The sequence below is a fragment of the Pezoporus wallicus genome, unplaced genomic scaffold (assembly GCF_028554395.1).
Source record: "Pezoporus wallicus isolate ANWC-B61680 ecotype Strahan unplaced genomic scaffold, APGP_CSIRO_Pwel_v1 contig_12993, whole genome shotgun sequence".
NCBI classification, from domain to species: domain Eukaryota; kingdom Metazoa; phylum Chordata; class Aves; order Psittaciformes; family Psittacidae; genus Pezoporus; species Pezoporus wallicus.
The window spans coordinates 113,704-133,632 of record NW_026637136.1 but is presented as its reverse complement, the minus strand read 5'-3'; the positions used below and the strand labels follow the sequence as shown (position 1 = coordinate 133,632).

At 55.4% G+C, this 19,929-nt stretch overlaps 1 protein-coding gene across 1 annotated transcript in view; it reads right to left on the bottom strand.

Moving 5' to 3' along the window:
* Positions 1-19,929, bottom strand: part of SLIT1 (slit guidance ligand 1) — a 61,334-nt gene that overhangs the window by 28,110 nt on the left and 13,295 nt on the right. The window lies entirely within an intron of this gene.

Sequence of the window (19,929 nt, the reverse complement as noted above, 5' to 3'; positions counted from 1 at the left end):
GAGAGACCCATGCCAGCACAGCCAGGCAGATATGAGCCCTCTCGGAGGGAGGTGGGTGGCCTGTAAGCCCCATCTCTCACTGGGGCTGGAACCCAACATGGGATGCAGCAGAACACAGAGCAGCCTGGGGAGGGATATGTGCCATCTGTCGCTGGCATTGGTGCAAGGACATGGCAGCATGGCTAGGGTACGGGAGCAGCTTTGGGTGCTGGTGCCCCCAGAGCCACCCATGTTGCTGGTGTTGCTACCCCCAGTGGTAGCAATGATAGTGGCATGGAGTGTCCTGCAATGGCCAGCTCCAGGCATTGCTACCCCAAGCCACAGCTGCTTCCACAACCCCCAGTCGAATGCATGTGCCCATGTCAGTGCCCTTGAGCAAACAGCGTGGGCACAGGGCAGGGGTCGGGCCCCAAGCGTGGTCCTCTGCAATGGGAGAGGCGAGCAGGGGCTGTGTAGCACAGCCTGGCCCTTGTCCTCCATTCCATGCTACCATAAACCTGTATCTTTAAGGCCCTGCAGAGCTGGTAGCAGGGCTCTCAGCATGGCCAGATCTGAAAACCTCTTTTTTTTTCCCTAAGAAACAGTCAAATTCCAACACTTGTGGGCTATAAATACACCCCAGTCTGCCCAGGACTCTGCCCACTCTTGCATCTCTTGAATGATTCATATTTTGCCAGATCCCAGCTCCAGTTTGAGTTTAAAAATACCAGGTTCAGGAGACAAACACATCACAGGCTCAAGAACATGTCAGCCCCAAGGGAGGTGGCTGGAGAACATGTCCTGACCACGGTGGGAGATGCTCTGCTCCAGACAGGACTGCAGGTTGGGCACGGTCCCTGTCATGGGGAATGGCTGTCCCTCACAGCAGCCCGGGACGGGTACACACTGCTCTGAGGCCAGACAACTGGCATTGACCCCGCTGCATCCCAGAGCAGCTCCAACATGGGGCGGATGCATGCATGGGAGCTTGCCTCCAGCTTTTACTTAACTTAATTACCTTCACGGCTATGAAATCACCAATAACTAATTAGAGAGTCTCATTCCCGCCTAATACACGAAAAGCTGCCTCCTAATTAAATATCATAGGGATTTAAAAGCATTCATGTCAACATATTACATATGTAAAATGCTGCAAATTAGCCCACTCGCCCACTGAAATCCTGCCCAGGGACAACGCAGGGCCCTGGCTGGGCAAGAATCTGGGACATCTTTTTGAGTGAGCTGGGAGAAGGGCCCATTCTTCTGGCAACAAGGGTTTGTTTCTGAGGGCTGAAGATTCCTGGAGCACAAGGGAGGCAGCCCAGAAATGCCTCTGATGGTCCTGCTCCCCCACAAGCTGTGCAACTTCCCCCGCCGAGGCGGGTGGGATGTAAGAGGGCTCCTGGTTAGTTAAGTAAACATTAATGCAAATTGTCAGCGAGCCTGGAGATGAGATCCCAGGCATCATGGCTCGGAGGGGAGCAGGCGCTTCCTCCTATCATCAGCCCATCCACCCGCCAAGGGGGGAGCGGGAGCGGGGAGCTGCTCAGTGCCAGAAGAAAGGAGCTCCGAGAGCCAATTTCCATCCGACTGCAGCGCATTTGATGTCTTGTGAAGTCAAGTTCACACACACTGTCTTGCCTCTGCCTCACAAGGGGAAGGGAGCCGCATTCCCCCTGCACACAGACAGCCCCAGCTGAGCACATGAGCATCCTGCAGGACCATGGGATCCAGCACGGGGTGAGCCCTCCTCATTGCACCCCTCTGGTGAGGCAAGGGAGTTTCCTCCGAATCACTGGTCACAAGGTAGCTGGAAAGAAAAGGGCTTGGGTTTGGCCTTATCCTCCTGTGTCAGCTCTGAATGAGGCCAAACTGCTGCCATGCTTTGCCCCTGCACAGAAAGCTTCTGTGCCTTGATCCTCAACACAGGCACATGGGGACCACAGGATGGGGCACAGGAGGGCTGCAGCATCCCCACTGTAACCTGCAGGCGTGAGCCCAGCCTGATGCAGCTGTATCTGCTCTGGTGCCAGGCTCTTCTAAAAGCAAAGCCAGAGAGCAGGCAGTTTGCAAAGGAAAAGGCTGGGAGGGAAGGCAGGGAACACCACTGGGTAATTGCCTGCAAACTTAACTCAGCTTGCAAGTGGGAACTGGGCTTTGAACAGGGCTGTTTCATGTGCCTGGTGCTCCTGCCACTGCCTCTGCCTCCTGTCAGACACTGCAGAGGGGATGAGGATAGAGGGAGTGTTTGAAATTCACACTTCAAAGTTGACATCCAAGTGGTCTGCCCTGTATTTGCTGCACAACTGGAGACAAGTCAGGGAGTGGGAGGGTGAGCAGGGAGATGAGGGATCAATCACCAGCTCAGGGATGCTCTGCTGCACCAGGAGCAAGGAGCTGTAAGCAGCTCCTTCCTCACTATGGCTCCCATGCTGTAGCTTGTACTTCGGAATAACACTTCCTGATGCTGGAGCACCAGCAGACCAAGGGCTCTCTTAATCACTCAATTCTCACTTTCAAGCCTTTGACCCAGCAGTATCCTTTCTCACCCACCCTTACACCAGTATACTTGGAAATGCAACACCCTGGGGAGCAGCAGAGGGGGACACACAGTCCCTCCAGGCTCCATAGGGAGCCACTAATAGGGCAGGATGCAGGGAGCAGTGTTGCCTGGGTGGCTCCCTGCCATGGCCCAGCCTGCAGCAAGTGATGGGCAGGGGCTGTTGTGCCTCCCAGGCATTCCTGCATTGTCAGTAATAACAGCACGTCCTGCATCCCTGGAGTCCAGAACACTGCATTCAGACACAACCTGGGAAAGCAACACCTGATGTTGGAGCATGGCAGGTCTGGGCAGCCCTTTCCTGGGCAGGATTGGTGCTGTGGGGTGCAGCAAGGGCTCTGTGCAAGGGAGGAGGGAGCCTCATCCCAGCCATGCTCCCCCCAGGCCTTCACTGTCCCATGGCTGGATTCAGTGCGCTGGTGCCCCATCACCCAGCCCAGGGACACAGATGTGTAGCTCCAGATCAGGCCAAGCTCTGCACACTAATGCCCTCTCTCCTACTAATGCTCTTCCCACATCATTAGCAGTGAGGAAGAGCAGGATTGAGAGTCTAAGTACATCAAAGCCAGGCTTTGAACTGGCTTTAAGGAAGTACCCTGATTTTAATCAGACTGCCCATTCCACTGATGACAAGATCTCCCCGAGCCATCTGCACCCTCCTGTATGGCATAGAATCACAGCCTGATCTGGGTTGCAAGGGATCTTAGAGACCATCCAGTTCCAACCCCCCTGTCATGAGCAGCGGCACCTTCCACCAGACCAAGTTGCTCAAAGACACATCCAACCTGGCCTTTAATACTGACAGGGATGGGGCAACCACAGCTTCTCTGGGCACCCTCTGCCAGCACCTCAGCACCCCCACAGGGAAGAACTTCTTCCTAATGTCTAAGCTAAATCTACCCTCTGTCCTCAGAGGATTTCAAGGCTTGTCTTGACCAGGTCCCGGCTGACCTGGCTAGTGTGTGTGGTCATCCCAGTGCCAGCAGAAGGTTAGACTCCAGAGCCTTGCTAGAGCAAGACCCACCAGAGAACAAGGGGATCTCTGAGGCAGGCTCTCACCTCCATAACTCAGGGGACGGATGCACTGAATTCAGCTCTAAGCCAGAGAACAGACACCATTCCAGGAACACCACCTGCTTTCCAGGCACTCCACAGCCTCATCCCCCTTTTTCCAGGGACAGATTAGGGCACTGGGACAGCGCGCATCAGTGGCCATAAACCCAAGGACTGAGGAGCACTCTCCCTCCTCCAGCCCCTGGAGACATCCCGAGCCCCCAGCCCTCCCAGCTGAGAGGCTCTCCAGGCAAAACCCCATCTGCTCACTGGAGCCATGGTGTCTGCAGGGCTCATCCGTACCTGCCCCTTCCCCACCAAGGCACCGCAGGGTGGGCAGCCGACCCACAGAGATGGGACATCCCTGTCACCTCCATGACCTGCAGGCAGCTGCCCGAGCGAGCATCCCCCAGTGAAGGGGTGGCTGCCGCAGCATGGGGCTGAGGAGGGACAGCAGCTCCCCACCTCCCCTGGGAAGGCAGGCACCAGCCAGACTTATGCCAAGGGCAGAGCCACTATGCACCAAGGCAGCACGGTGCCGGCTGCATGCTGCTAAGGGCCAGCACGGTCAGATGGTGGATGTGGCCCAGCAGGAATGGGGTCCCACTGCCCATATTGCCCCCACAGAAGAGGGTTAGCAGCAGCACCCACCCCACCAGGCTGCAAACAGCCTCTCCCCCTCATTATTTTTTCACTGCAAGAACTATCTTATACCTTATCAATAATTCACAGGTACAAACGATAACGTTCGCTGTCATGGTCCAGGAGCCACATGTTCCCGGCGAGGGGGAAGGGGCTGGTTGGGATCGCTATTGTTAATGCCTGTGGAGCTGGGGGGGGAAGGGGGGAGGATAAATATTTAACACTCTGTCTCCGAGCAAATGTCCATGACCGAGGCCTGAACATGGGTTTTACACAGAGCTGCTCCTGCTCTTGAGAGGGTCATTAGCATGTTAAAAGCCGTCAGAGCGGGGCTGATGGAAGTGCTCAGCCGGAGGGACCTCCTCAGTGCTCTGCGAGGGGGCTTTCTGCTGCTGCTGGAACGTGGTGATCTCCCTCCTGCCCAAATTTCCCCTTTCCCAAGCACAAAGGCTGCGCTCTTGGCTGCCCAGTGAGGAGCATCCCCAGCTCTGCCTGCTGCCACCTGGTGTGGCAGGGAAGGACGGGGCACCTGGGGGTACCCCAAGGCTGGTGGGTGGCCGGGGCAGTTCATTGTGCATAGGAATTACAAAGGGGACACAAAGAACCACACACCGCATTTTGTGTGAGCTTCCTCTCCCGGGCCGCCCGCGCCTTTCTTTTGCCGTGTTGAGGGTGAGCTTTCTGTGTAAATCCCCGGGGCGCAGGGGGAGAATAGGTGTCTTTGTGAAAGGGGCTGGAGAAAAACAAGAAGCAAGAGCACAAAACCCAGGCCGAGCAGCGGCAGGCTGCAAGGACAGGAGCACAATGATTCCCAGAGCTTGTAAAGACATTCCTACAACCTGGGGATCAGGGGTCAGCAGCCTGCAAGGGGACAGGGGCATCTGCACACTCTGCCCTGCTCAAGGGACACCAATGGCTCCCCACAGCATCCTGCCACTCTGCAGGAGCTGAATCCAAATGTGCAGCCAGGGTGGGACTTGCTCAGAGCCACATCCCCAGCTGCAGCCAGCTTTTGCCTTTTCACTGTCCCAGGCACGATCTTGGGGGACCAGCAGCCAGGAAAACCCTGTGGCTGGACAACCAGGGAGCACTCCCTTTTGGCCTTCCTGTTATGGTCACTGCTGATGTCTCCCGGCAAAGGATGGGAACAGGAGAGGAGCAAATCCTGCCTGGCTTTGAGAGATGGCGGTACTGGAAGAAGAGCAATTGTGATGAGCAAGGGAGCAGCACAGGGGAGAGACAGCAACTTCAACCCCCACCACTATTTGCCCAATGAACTCCAAGCCAGAGCCCTTGCAAAGCTCAGCCAGTTCCTAACCAGGCAAGGTACTCTAGCTTATAAAATTAAAGCAAAGCTGTCTTTCCCTTTTACTGCACCAGTAAAATATAGCTCCACTAAAGATGCTCAGACTTGATTGCAGCGCAGGGGTCGGGAAGGCCACGCCTGAGCATTCCCCATGGGAGAGCGTGGGAAGACTGGCGCCAGCAGATCTCCATCTCCCCCAGCCCAGCTAAGAGCACCGGGGGCAGCCTGGGAGCCCCCCACCTCCCCAGCAGCCCTGTCCCCAACAGCAGACATGCCTGCTCAGGCATCACCTTGCATCAACCCAGAGAGAGAAGAGCCTTTGCTCAGCCAGCCCTGCAGAGCAGGGATGCTTAGGGGCTTTGTGAGCCATTAAGGTTCTGGCCTGGGATGGAGTTGCTGGATTGATGTCCCCAGTGCCCAGAGAGGGCAGCAGATGAGGTGCCATCCATCACCTAGAAGACACTTTATCATTGGGACACCTCTGCACACCCAGCCCAGATACAGCTCTCCCTGGGATTCCTCTCTATCCCTGTCCCTTCCCATTTTCACCATTGGGAAAAGAAACACGGTCCCCTCTGCATCTGTAAAGGACATCCAGTTCACCTCTTCCCATCTGAGTGTTCAATGGTTAATTGCTCTTCGTGGAGAAAAAGCCAAATTTCATTCTAGTCTGGATTTCTCTGGTCTCAGCCTCCAGATACTGAATGATTTTCTGATGCTTCTCTTTTACTTCTTTTTTGACAAAATTAACAAGGTGCCTGCAATCAGACTTCTCCCCACACAGGTGTGCAGAGATGGGGATACAAACCCCTCCTAACTTCCTCTTGCATATACTAAATAGGCCGAGCTTTTTAATTCTTTTCACTGGGAGGTAGGTTTTCCAGACCTCCAATTATCCCACACTTCCTCTCTGAGCACTTTTTAATTTCCCAGTATCTCTCTAAACCATGAGCCCCAAAGCAGAAATGATGCTCAGTGGAAACTTCCCCGCTGCCCCCCAAAAGAGCAACCCTTCCCCGAAGCCCAGAGGTGCTCTGCTCATCCATCACTCCCTAGCTGCAGCGCTGGAAGCCCGCATCCAAGAGCAGGCTGCCACGACGGCTGCTAAGTCCTTTACAGTGTAACTGCATCCCCAGGCACTGCTCCCCACCTTGTAGCTGTGACCTACATTAATTTTCCCCAGCTGCATGACCTTGCACGAGGATGTTTTCCAGCACAGGTGCTCCAGGAAGAGCATCCCACTGGACCAGTATCCTGCCAGCAGCACCAGCCCTGCCCCTTTCACCAATCAGCTCATGTTTCCTCCCAGACCAAGCTCTATGATGGTGCAGTTAGTTTCTTCCCTGGCTACACCACCTTCATTGCCCAGCACACCACACACCCTCAGCTGGCATGGGGCAGAAGGAGGAGGCAATGAGATCCCAGGAGACTCATGGGATGGTTGGCAAAAGGTATTGCCACCAGAGATCTCAAGACCACCGTAACTCTGCAGAGATGGTGAGCATCAGTTCACCATCATCAGACCCCCACTGCACCCTGACAGAAAGGTGACTGCTGCCAATTCCCCCAGGAAGTCTACCAATGAAGCACACTGTCGGAAATGCTACACTGATTTTTGCGGAATATTAATGCTTTCATCGCAATATCCTCCAGGCAAGAGTAAAATGACTTGCAGAAGTCTCAGTATATCATGTCAGCGCAGTCGCTACTTATCAACCCAATTTGTCAGCTCATCAAAAAAAATGATATCAGGTTTGTTTGACGAGAGCAATTTTCCATGTGGATTGGCATTAATTATCCTTTAATTCCTCCCTGATTGCAGCCCAGATCGTTGTTGTAGTGCGGATCGGTGTCAAGCTGGAGGCAGAGCAGCCGGCTGCTACCCAAGCGAAGGCGTCGCGGGGATGCTCTGTCATCGCTCACTGTGCCTGAGCCCAACCAGTGCCACAGGGGTTAATGGCCTCGTGTCACTCCAGAGGTGGCAAAGTGACTGATGCATAGAAAGTGTCACATCCCTCCCTACAGAGCCCAGGTCCTGGCTGGGGGCAGTTGCTAAGAGACAAGACCAGGATGGAGGGAGTTAAAGGATGGGGGAGAGGGAGGCTGTGCTTTGCTGGACCCTGCTGAGGTCAGATTCTGCCCCAGGGAGAAGGATGCCTGAAAAGGCTCCTGCATCAACACAGGTCCCACACTTCATGGAGCAGCTCCTGGGCCACAAAACCACACACACAGTGAGGAGCCCAGCCAAGAGGGGCAGGCAGTGACAGCAGGAGGTGGCAGCACTGGCTCTTGCCATCGGCACTGCACTGTACATGGGTGCGGTGGCCATGAGTCCTTTCCAGCCACATGCCCTCATTTCCTCAAGGCACAGAAATGCACCCCTGGTATAGATGCAGCGACAGGTAGAGGGGGAGCCTTGGCAGCACACCTCCATGCCCCCAGCCCACCACAGCCACTGCCTGGCACAGGCTGACCCTCCAGCTTGTCACCCACATGGCTTCTCCTGTCCCTGCCATGCAAGGACACTTCTGGCCCCAAGGAGCAGGCTCAGACCATGGTGGGGACCTTGTGCTACCAGGGTGAAGAGCCAGACGTGCAACAGCCCCTGCCAGGGATGGAGACCTGCCTGCCCCACGAGCCCTTTTCTTCAGCCAAGAGGCTTCCCTGGCCACGGGCTGGGGCAGCCCCCAGGGAAGCCAATATTTGCTTTCTCTCCGGTTAACCCTCGGGCTGAGGAATGCAGGGTCAGCACCTGCGCGGCTCCCCGGGGAGGCGGCTGCGTGCAGAGGGACGCAGGGACATCCCCTTGCAGCTGCTTTGTTTATTTTCTCAATATTTGTGGAAGGAAACGAGAGCTGGGGCAGGGGGATGCGAGGCCAAGGATGGGCCGGGGGGGGTGTGGGGTGTGTGGCAGCGTCAGCCAAGGGTCAGTGGGTGAGGGAGGCTGGCCAGTGCTTCCCAACCACCAGACACACACCCCTGCCACCCCGCCTGGAGTGCCCTGGGTTGGGAGCACTGCTGTGGGTCTCCTGTCCTGGTCTGTTTTCATCCTGCAGCTTGGCCATCCGCTTGGATGAAGCCAGACAAGCTGGAGCAAACAGCTGCCTTCGCAAAAAGCCATTGCAGGGCAAGAGGGCTTGCTCCCGCTGGGAACAGGGCTTTTCAAGCTTTAGTAGCAAAGCGTACTACTCGATGCTCACTCACATTAAACCTGATTGGCTTTTCCGCAGCCCACTCCCCTAAGTGTAAATCCCCTGTGAAATGATGAACCATCCTATCCAGCATGGGTGATATTCCCAGCAGCTGGCCAGCTCACAGCTCATTCCCTCTCCTGCTCTCTGCCACCAATAAAACTCAAAAGCAATGACCCTGTGGTCCCTGCCAGCAGCACCACTCCCCAGCAGCCCTTCACTCCTGCACGCTTCATCTCGCCTGGGGCTGACATGCTTCCAAGCTAGGCACTGCCACAGGAGAGGCTGCAAACATGTAGCTTTAGCGCCATACAGAAGGTCTGGGGGAGAAATCTGACCATCAATGGGGGCACAGCCCTTGGAGAGTCAGGGAGGGCTGTCCCCATGTCTTTAATCCCTACAGAACTGGAAAATGCAACCGGGAAAAGCTCCTGACTCTGGGACTCAGTTTTCCATCTGTAAGTAAGAAAAGAGACCCTGATGTCTGCAGCAGTGGGGACACTGGACTGAGCGAGCACCCCAAGCTACCCTAGAGCCCAGGGGGAGGGCATCAGAGACTGACTATTATCATTCCTCACACTGCAACCAAGACTGCTGAGGAGAAACTGCCACTCTGGTGGTGCTACTGTGGCAGGCTGTGTCTGCAATGTCAGCTAACGATGCAGCTGAGGCACCTCCAAAAGCTGGACTCAAACACAGTGGTTGTCCCCAGAGACCACAGTGGGGACAGCGGAGCTTGCTGCACCCCAGAGCTCCAAGCCAGCCAGGGAAGGTGCCTCCTGTGGCAGCAGCAGCCGCTCTGCTGCAGTAGACCAGGGAGCTGCCCACTGTAGCATCCCGATTCCCAGCCCTGAGCTCCTTGCCAGTGGCCCCCGTCTTGAGCTGGGGTTGTGGGGGTGTTTCCCAGTCCGGGATGCCCATCTGGAACCCATTAGGCTCCTTTAATCCCCCCTCATCCATTCTGGTGCTGTCTGAGCTCCCCCCCACCAACACACACAAACACTGCCATTCAAGCAGTTAATTTAAACAAATTCTGCCCAGCCGCCACGTCGAGAAGCAATGAAAAAGCCAAACGAAGCAGCTCAAAGCCAAGGGGGGAGTAGAAAAAAAGAGAGAAAAGGAAGGAAGAAAGAAAAGAAAAGAAAGAAAACCACTCGGCACGGCGGGGCTGATACCCAGAAAGACCAGCTGCATTCTCCCATCCCAGCCAGCCCCAGTCCTCCCCTCTCGCAGGCAATCAGATACCATGCGGGCTGTGTAATTGGATGGCAAAGGATAGAGAGAGACATCTTAAAGCTTGGGTCTAATCTCATTAGCACCCGGCTGCGGGGATGCTGTGAAATCGTAGGATGCAGGAATGAGCAACCCGCTGTGTCCATGGGGAAGAGAACAAGCGAGCCAGAGCGGGATGGCAACGCCAGGAGGTGGAAATGCCTCCGGTCAGACAGCAAGAGCTGGAAATGCCGCTGAGTCCCGGGAATGCAGCCAGGTCCCCTGCTTGCTCCTTGCTTGCTTACTCCTGTTCACCCCACAAGCACAGATTCCCAGCCCCTCTACACTTCATCCCTATGATTAGTAGTTAACAGAACTGGGGGTACTTGCTGGGCAGTAATAGTGTTTCTGTGCAGTGGAGAGGAGCCACAGTGGAGCATCCCTGGGATGAAATCATGATGCCAGGTACCATGCATGGACAGATCCTGCATCTCCACTGTGTTTGCCGTGGACCAGCCCCTGAGCAAACATCCCATAAGGGTCCCACTATGGGACCAACCCCCAACCTGCATCCCCAGGCCCCTGTTGCCAAGGCGACCCACAAGCCTGCATCGCATAGTCATGGGCTAACAGTGGCCCCTGGGAAAAAGCATCCCAGCTCAGGGGTAAGGGAGGGGGGATGAAGAGCCCCCCCACCTGTGGGGCTTGGAGGCAGACAAAAGCTCCTTTGAGCGCTATATGGGGATGGGAAAGCTGGGGCGATACAGGAATAGGGCTCCTGGGTCCATAGTTTTGTTGTAGGAGGGGGGTCTGGGGATGGAGGACTTCTCAGCTCTGGGGTGATAGGCACTTTGGGGTGCTGTTCCTGTGCTTTCCATGTTTAATACTCTCCTCCTCATAGGATCCCAAAATTACTGTTTCCCAAACACTCAAGAGGACGGTCAAACTCTTCCCACCTGCACTTCCCAGAGAAATCTCTCTCTTCCAGCCCTAAGGCCTGGAAAAAGTCTGAGTGATTTTCTCTCCAAGCAGTTTTGCTCCAAATGCCATCTCCCATCAGAGGGGAGGTGAGGACCAGACAGGAGGGAGGCAAGGAAACCATTTTAAACCATCCCTGTCTTTTCCTGCCTCCTAGTTTACAGAAAACAAGACAGCAAGATGTCTTCGATTACCAACAGCTCCCTTGGGAGCAGTAAAAATTAATCCAGCTTTTCCTGTCCTGAAGAGAAATACAGACACAAATAGGGACCAAAGCCTCTGGGGGCAAAGGGGGGTGCAACAACCATGGAGGGGTCAGGAGGGGCAGCTGGTAAGACCCCCTAATCCGTATGCTGCTTAGCTCTGCAGGGCAGTGGGGGTCCCAACCACAGACGTCTGTGTCTCACTGGTTAAGTGAGGATAAGCTGAGATGATAATTAATTTAACATAGATGAGAATCTGCGAAATGAATCCCCACATCCCCACACCCACCCCCCTCACACTGCTGTCCGGGTTTCTTTGCACACGGACACCGATTGGCACACATGGGGAAGTGGGCTCTTCAAAGCAGGATGCTCCCAGCCTATCACTGTGGGCAGGGGACAGCTTCCCCTTGGAAATGCCTACAAGCCCTGCCCCACCAGGAACCCCCCACGGGCATCTTCCCCACTCACACTCACACCTTTGGTCTTTACAGCACCTTAGCACAGGGAAAATGACCTGCAGGGGGTAAAGCATCCCACTGCCCCAGGCAGCCTGCTTGGGCAAGATGCCAGTGCCCACCAAGCAGAGCTGCTAGCATAGGGCTGCATGGTCCAGCAGTGATGCTGACAGCACCACAGGCCCCTCCGGAGCAGCAGAGAGCAGACACGGACAGAAACCCTTGCAGGCAGCTGTTGGAAGCAGTGCTGGAAACTGCTGACCGCTCGTTTTCATGGCAGTCCCAGCAGCATGGAAGAGGGGATCCAGCATCCACCCGCAGGAGAATCAAGCAGAAAACACAGGTTAATTACCTGGCTGTGTACATTAACACGCCTGTGGGATTTACATGCTGGAGTACCAAGTTACAACTCACCCTAAAACCACGGCATAAGACTTCTGTCTTCCACATCCTGAAAGTCAAATTATCAAAGGCTAATTCTGCTCACTATTCTTTAATAGTACTTTGAACCATTCTGCCATCTGAGCTGTGAAAACAGGAGGGAGAAAATGCCTTTATTCTGCTCTCAAAATATAAGGACAAAGGGATCGGCTTTTCTGAGTGCTCTTTTAACTCTTTCAGGGGACCAGAGGTAACCAAGGGGTGAATGTGGCACAATGCAGGCAATGAGCTGTGAGGCGGGGAGGGAATAAGTAATTCTCCTGTGTTTTAATAGCTGTGTAATTAGTACTGCTGCCCAGCATTAGGACAACATGATTTTCCATCACTCTTTCCTGTCAGTTGTAGATTCCCGTTTGCCAGTGTGGCAGGGATCACTTGGGCAGGGAAGCTCCGCACGATGCCACGTGGAGGGGGGCCACTTTGCTAGAGGGGGCAGGGGGCTGGGAGCTGCATCTCACTGCAGACCCAGACCCCTTTGCTTTAATAACATTACAAAAGCCAAATCCAAGCCTGCACTCAACCCAAGACTGAGGGTGCACCCAGCAGAGCTGGTGGCGCAAGGAGAGAACCCCGGGAGTGGGGATCGACCCCACTCATTGCCACGGAAACCTTGGATGCAGCTCAACACCCAGAAAGCCAGAGCCAGCCTCGGGTCAGGATCACAACAGGGTGCATGGAGGGAGGGGACAGATTATCTCCAGGCAGCCGGCTGGCAATGCCTGGTCCTGGCAGCTCACCGGCGGGACAATGGCACAGGATGGAGCTAGGGGCTGGGGCACCCCTGTGCAGTGTCTGCTTCATCACCCCGGTGGGAGGGGGCCCAGGCTGATGGGAAGCAAAAGGGGGGATGCTCAGCAGCAAGTTGAGGCATGGCAGCAACCCTCGCCCTGGCACTCCTGTGCCTCCAGAGACTGCGAGTCAGGTCCCCAAAAGCTTATGGAAGCACTTAAATATAAAAAGATCTTAAACAAGTGTTTAATTCGTGAGGCTTTGAGGTTTGGCTGCAATCAGGATCCCCCACGGAGTCTTCTTGGCCCCCCCAAAGAAAGCTGAGGTCTGTGGCACATTAGCTGTAGAGGAAGAAGGGGGAGAGCATGCAGCCAGCCAGCAGCTCCCTGCACAGCACTGCTGCTTCCCAGCAGGGACACACCACACAAAAACCCAGAGATGTCCTTGCTGTGCTCATAAGGATGCTGTCCCCACAGACGTGGGCATGCAAACCTGCCTCACCTTGGCCCCATTGCAGCTCTCTATGTCCCCTCTGAGTTTGGGGGTGCCAGCCTCAGCCCCTTGCCTCCTGCCAGCCCGCTGGGAAGGGGGCTGGCTGCCCGCCTGCCTGGCAGCATCTTTTCCTAGGTAACCTCCCCACCTATTAGTGGCACATTTGTTTCCCTGTGTTTCCGTAGAGCTGTCACGAGCCACACTGACTCTTTGTTCCTGGGGGCTGTGGCGAGGCCTCTCTTCCCCCTCTCCATCCCCCTGGCTGGTGGGGGGTGTCCTGCAGCATGCAGACCCCACAGGTCCCCCCCTCAGCTACCATGCTCCCCCTCCTGATTGGTATTCGGGGGGACATGTCCCAGCCTGGCCCCCCTAGCCCTGCTCTGTCCCTAACAGAAGGAGCTTTGTTGGGGAGCGCGAGGGGGTACAGCACCAGGAGTCAAGGGGACAACGGCCAAAATGTGGGCACTGTGACAGCAGGGACACTTGGCCCTTGCCCAGCAAGGGGAGTGGGACTCTGCCAGAGGGGGCAGCTGGGACAGAAACGTGGGATGCTGGGGAAGTGGAAGCAGGGAAGTTAGCTTCTGGGGGAGCTGCTCTCTGCTCCAACTCTTGGACCATGGAGCTCTGCACAGGGCCACCAGCATATACACATCTGTGCAGAGAGCAAAGGGCCGCACGCCTGGGGATCCGGAGTGACCCTGCTCCAGCACGGAAAGATGAAAACACAACGCGGTGCCAGCAGGTCCTTTCCCACGCAGCGGCTGCAGGCGCCGGCTGCAGAACCTCGCTGGAGGTAGCAAACCTCAGCCAAAGCCCCAACAGGAGCTATTGCCGTGGGAGGACGGGGAGGGTGCCTGGCACAGGAGAGCCGGCGCGCAGCCAGAGCCAGCCCACCACTGCGGCAGCATTCCCAGGGAGCCAACACGCAGGAAGACACCAAAACCCCTTGCTGATCAAAACCAGGGCTCAGGCTGGCAAGTCACTCTGATGGGAGGGAAGCAGAGCTGCAGTACCCGCATCCCCCTGCAGCATCCCCCCCGCACCCACACCTCCCCACCTGACACCAGCACAGCCACCCGCCACCATGGGCTGCTCCACTGCTATACCCAGCCACCACCGAGCACACGGGTTTTGTCCTGACATTTCTCCATCTCTCCCTTTCCTATCTGGGGTTTTTCCCAGTGCAGTGCCAAAAGGAACGGTCACTGGTACAGTCTCGCAAGTAACACCTCCCACACGCAGCCAGCCCCATCCAAGCAGGGCCTGTTTTGTTATTCCTTTCTCTGACAGCTCCTTTTTCACTTGTCACCCTGTTTTGCTACTACTCAGCTCACAGCTTCCTCCTGCGTGGTTGTGGCCTGCTCCTTCTTGAAGGATGTCATTTGCATTTTCTCAAGTTATTTAGCAGTGCTCCATTTTTCTCTGCCTGCTTTTCCAAAGGCAATTAGGGCTCGGTTTAGCCAGATGCAGGGATGGTGAGAGGAACCAGTCCCAGAGCTCATCATAAGGCAACCTTCCCCGCCCAGGCAGCTGCAGTGCTCTCTGCAGCTCAGCTCTGAACTCCCTCATCACCGGATCTTTAAATACCCCTGGTCCGGAGTGGGGTGTATCAGCCCCTGGTCTCAGTCTCAGCTCCCAGACAGAAGGAAGTGTAGAGCATTGCTACCCCTCTGCAGGCTCCGGCCACCTCGCAGGAGCGTGACAATCCCCCCTGCTCCTACAGCATTTCACATGTCCCGGGCTCAGAAAGCCACCGGTCCTGATTGAGATGTTAATGCTGTTTCCAGGGAGCCCCTGCCCTTACAGGCAGGAGAGCAGCACCGCCGGCCCTTCCCCCGGGCCTGGCCGCCAGCTCTGGTGCAGAACTGTCTCCTCCACAATTTTTGCTGGCGTAGGTCCGACAGGAATCAACAGACCGTGGCCTATGTCCTAAATCTTTCTGTTTCTGGAGACAAGACCTTTTTTCCCCACTCTCTGCTCATCCTCTCTCAGCTTCCCACTCCACCGAGCATGGAGCAGCTGCAGCAATGAGGGAAACCTGTGTGGCTACTCCCGGGGGGATACATCCAGCCAGGATCGCTGCTCCCCTGTGGGAACACCTCCCCAGAGCTCCCCGCAGCCAAGCACCCACCACTCCTCTCTCCCCTCACACCAGCTCCGCTTCCCTTGAAGCAAACCATTTATTTATAGTCATCCTGGCTCCCTTTAGCACATTTCCGAAACCCACGTCTTTGCCTCCCCGATGATGCACCCGCAGCATTTCTGTTCTCACCCTGCTGCTATGGCCACCTCAGCCCCCTCTCTCCTCCTCGCATTCCCCACCCAGGACACCCAAAAGGGCTTAGAAACAGCTTCAGGGGGAGGTTTTTGAGGGAGAGAAGTGAGACAGGGCTACAAAAGTCCTCTCCCATCCTTCCTTGTCCCTTCCAAGGGAGCAGAGAGAAACTCAAAGGTTTGGATGCCCCGCTCCCAAGGGAAAAGACAACTCCTGCCAGCCTGGGAGAGATGCTGAAGCAAGGTCTGCCAGCACCCCGTTGGCTCCCAGCGTGTTGCAGGGCTGCACTGGGAACCCTGTGCAGAGCTGAGATGCGCACGGCTGTGGGGCACCAGGGACCAGCGCTGGGCAGTGCAATAGCAGAGGTCACCTTCTTGCCTGGGTAATTCTCGATGAAGGAAAGATCCATTTTGTACCAGCTCTCCACCTCACAGGAGATGTGCTCTTCCCCAGCGAGCTGCTGGGGGACCCTGGCCCCTCCTGGCCCATGGCGCTTTGTTCTTCTGTCCAGTGCTGACAGTTTAATTAAGCCCATTTTGAGATGGGGTCACTGGGGTCAGGCGCTCTGCAGTGAAACCTCAGATCAGCACCATTTCCAGCCACCGGGGCTGCTTAATGAGTTATCCGTGGATATAAATAAAGGAGACCATGTGGAGAGTCCCTCTGCCTGATTGCTGAGGCACTGGCACACACACACCACCCCTCCACACACACACACACCCCCCACCTCAGCCTGAGATGGTCTCCGGGCAGGCGTCAGGTCAATATTCCCAAATACCAAGGGGAAAACATTCCTCTCAAGGCGTCTCACCTCCCCCATGCCCTCTCATTTGAGGTTTGCTTTCCATTGGCCCTTTCCTGACATTTCCCAGTTTATTTAAGCCCTGACGGATCAGGTTTAACTCCAGCCCTTTCCATTATACTGATGCACAAATGCTCTTTATAGCCAAGATCCGAGTAACTAATTGCAGTCAGGCTGGGAGACCACAAAGCACCACCACTGTGGATTAGGCTTTGACACTCAGACCCGGGCGGCGGACAAAAAGCTCTCCATCCCTACCCAAGCCCAAGGTCTGATGCTTCCAAGGTATTTCTATGAGGCTCAAGGTACAGTGGAAAACAGCTCTATTGGTATCCCATACCCCACATTCAATAGACCTGCCTTAACCTGCTGTCATACTGCTGCTGTGTTGCTAAAGATGCATCAAGACTAAGCCTAGAAGAAGGCAGAACCCGGGTACCCATCTAAGCAACCCCCACTGGTTCCTGCATCCACCCCTGGCTTTCTCCTTCAGCTGCCACCCATCTGCCAGCCTCATTTCCCAGCTACACAGATCTCAGCCTGACTTGTTCAGCCAGTTTCTGTTGATTTGAGATCTCCCAGTACCAGGGTGTGAGGACAAGGACCTAGGACATACCCTGGGAGCAAGAGGAGCATCCTGCGGGTGGCCACAGCAGGCAGGGCAAGGGGAAGCATGCACAGGCACCGCTTGCTGGAAACAGTCTGGAGACCAGGATTTGCAAGGGCACAGTGCTGCTTAGAGCACTCTTCATGACCAGCACAGGTCCCAGCCTGCCTCTGGGGCAGGGAAGGGGAGCCAAGCGATGGGGCCACCCCAGATCCATTTCAGCAGTTAAATAAGTGCAAAGCCTGGTGGAGAGGCTCTGGTTTCAGTTCAAGGCAAGCTGATTTCAACTTAGCTTAAACCTACTCCCCACTGACTCGTATCACTGTAGCCTGAGCCAGGTTTGCAGCAATTTAAGAGTGTCCTTATGACCTCCTACACTATCTGGACTAGCACCGGTCCAAATCGCACCTTCCTGCTAAGCCAGCATGACAGTGTGTCTAGACAAGCTCTGCCCTGGGCACCCCCTGCCCCATTGTCCCCCAAAACCATCCTCAAACACCTCAGCAACAGGCAGCTGTGAGGAGAGGGAGCTGCAAGTCCTCCAACATATAAGACTGCTGCCCAAATGCAGCACCCGCCTCTGCCCTCAATACCACAGGTGCCATGTGGGTAACGTGCTGCAGGGAAAGATGGTGAGTGTCTCAGTGTGTCCCCAGTCCCACAGCTTCCCACGGCTCATTGCAGGGACTCTCTACTCTGAGTGCCCACCAAATCTCGCACTACATGGCACCACAGACACAGCCCCACACTGCACAAGAAAAAACCCTGGTGCTGGTGTCCAAGTGGAGTTTGCCACAGCAGAGATGGGCAGAAAACAGCTTCAAGGCAGGTCAGGAGGAAATAGGCTCAAAACAACCACCATGATGCGAGAAGCAACAGCAAAACAACAGGCAGAGGCTAAACCACACCTGAACATGGGGTGGCTACAAGGAGCATCTTGCACACCCCTCCTCACCCACAGCAGTACATATGGTGCCCTGCACACCTTTTCACAGCCCGTGGAGGGGCACACCACACAGCCCGCCTGGGGGGCTGCCCGCCTGCATCTCCCCAGTGAACCGTGGGGTTTGCTTTTAGAAAGAGCCTGGTATTCAAACCTAGAGAAGATTGAAAGGGAAACATTAATGTTTGTGAAATAATTCTCCCCACCGTGTTTTTGTTCTGCAGCGGGCGCTGGAGGAGGATGGGCCCTTGCTGGCGCCAGGATGCAGCACAGCTGAGCTCAACAAATGCCGTTTGATAATTAATTGAACGCCTGCGCTATCAGCTGCCATTACCTAGGCCCATCTCTGGCAGAGGTCCACCATTTCACACATCCCATGCTGGCAAACCCGCTGTGTTTTAACCCTTCATTACATCACCTCCAGCCGGACGCCAGGACCAACTCCCTGGCACTGCTGGAATTAAAGAGAATTGCTGCTGAGCAAAATAGCTCAGCCGCAGCCTGCAGGTGCAAGCAGGGCTGACTGGCCCCAACATGGCCATGCCTGTCCTGGCAATGTCTCAGCCCATTCAGTTATTTCACCCACTCATACCCTGCCCCAGCAGGGATCTGGCATCCTCATCTCACAGCTGAGACATGGAGATACAAGATGCTGTAAGCGGAGAGCTAATATCTCAGCCACAGCTGCCCTGCTCCTATGCACTGTGAATCAGCCACAGGGTGCAAGCGTCTTCTCAGAGCAATGGGGAGCATTCAGCCCAAATTTCATAGAATCACAGAATCAACTAGGTTGGAAAAGACACTTAAGACCATAAAGTCCAACCTTTATCCCAGCACTGCCAAGTCTATCACTAAACCATGTCACTAAGGGCCTCATGTACATGGTTTTTGAACACTTCCAGGGATGGTGATGCCACCACTGCTCTGGGCAGCCTGTGCCAGCACCTGATCACCCTTTTGGTGAAGAAATTGTTCCTAACATCCAACCTAACCTCCCCTGGTGCAGCTCGAGCCCGTTACCTCTTGTCCTACCACTTGTTACATGGCAGAAGAGACGAACCCCACCTCACTACAACCTCCTTGCAGGTAGTTGTAGAGTGATAAGGTCCCCCATGATCCTTCTCTTCCTCATACTAAACAGCCCCAGTTCTCTCACCCATTTAAATGCACCTTTCTTACTCACAGCCCCATTCCCACCGTGCATGGTGCCTGACATAGCTGAGAGCCAGTAAATGCTTTGTTAGGAGGAGGTCCTGCAGTTTGAACAATGCTGGCACTGCCAATGGCACTGCTGCCCATGTGAAGCAGCCCCAGGAAAGGGAAAGCCAACACAGAAAAGAGTATTTATCAAAACCCCTGCAGCCCACCCCAGGCAGCTTGCTGCTTCATGGAGGGAGGAGGAGCAGAGGAGTCTGCAGAGCTGCTGCTTGCACAACAAAAGACAGTCCCTGGGCATGTTTTTATGGGTGCAGAGGGACAGGCAGCGATGGGGACAGCTAGGGAGGGAGTAGCAGACACGAGGTGCTGGATCAGCCTTGGGCAGGGCTTCCCCCTCCTTCCCCAGGCTGCCCCAGACACCAGTAGAAGGGCAACTCTTGAGCAGGGCTTTGGGGCTCTGTGTGCCCTGAGGAGTTTTTTGGGCAGGATGTGACCCCCTGGGCACATCCTCCTTCACCCTCCTTTCAGGAAAACCCAATCTAGGGTGTAAGGGCACCCCGCTCCACAGCCTGTGATCTGCATGCAGAGAGGAGGCTGCAGGGCTCGCAGCACCTCTGCAACTGGCACTGTGCAGGCACAGCCCAGCTTGGTGATGCTCGCCCCAGCCCAAACTGCGCCCACCATCTTCCGCATCTCTACACACTGCAAAGACATTCAACACGGCCTGTAACAGCACCCATCTCAGGTCTTCCACAAGGCAAGCTGATGCCCTACTATGCTGCATGTTGCTCAGAAACAGGATGCATTCCCCTGCCACACACCAGGCGCTCACTGGGACAAGACACCAGTAACCACCATCCCTGGAAGCAGGGATGTCAGTGCCCCTCCAAACCCCACAGC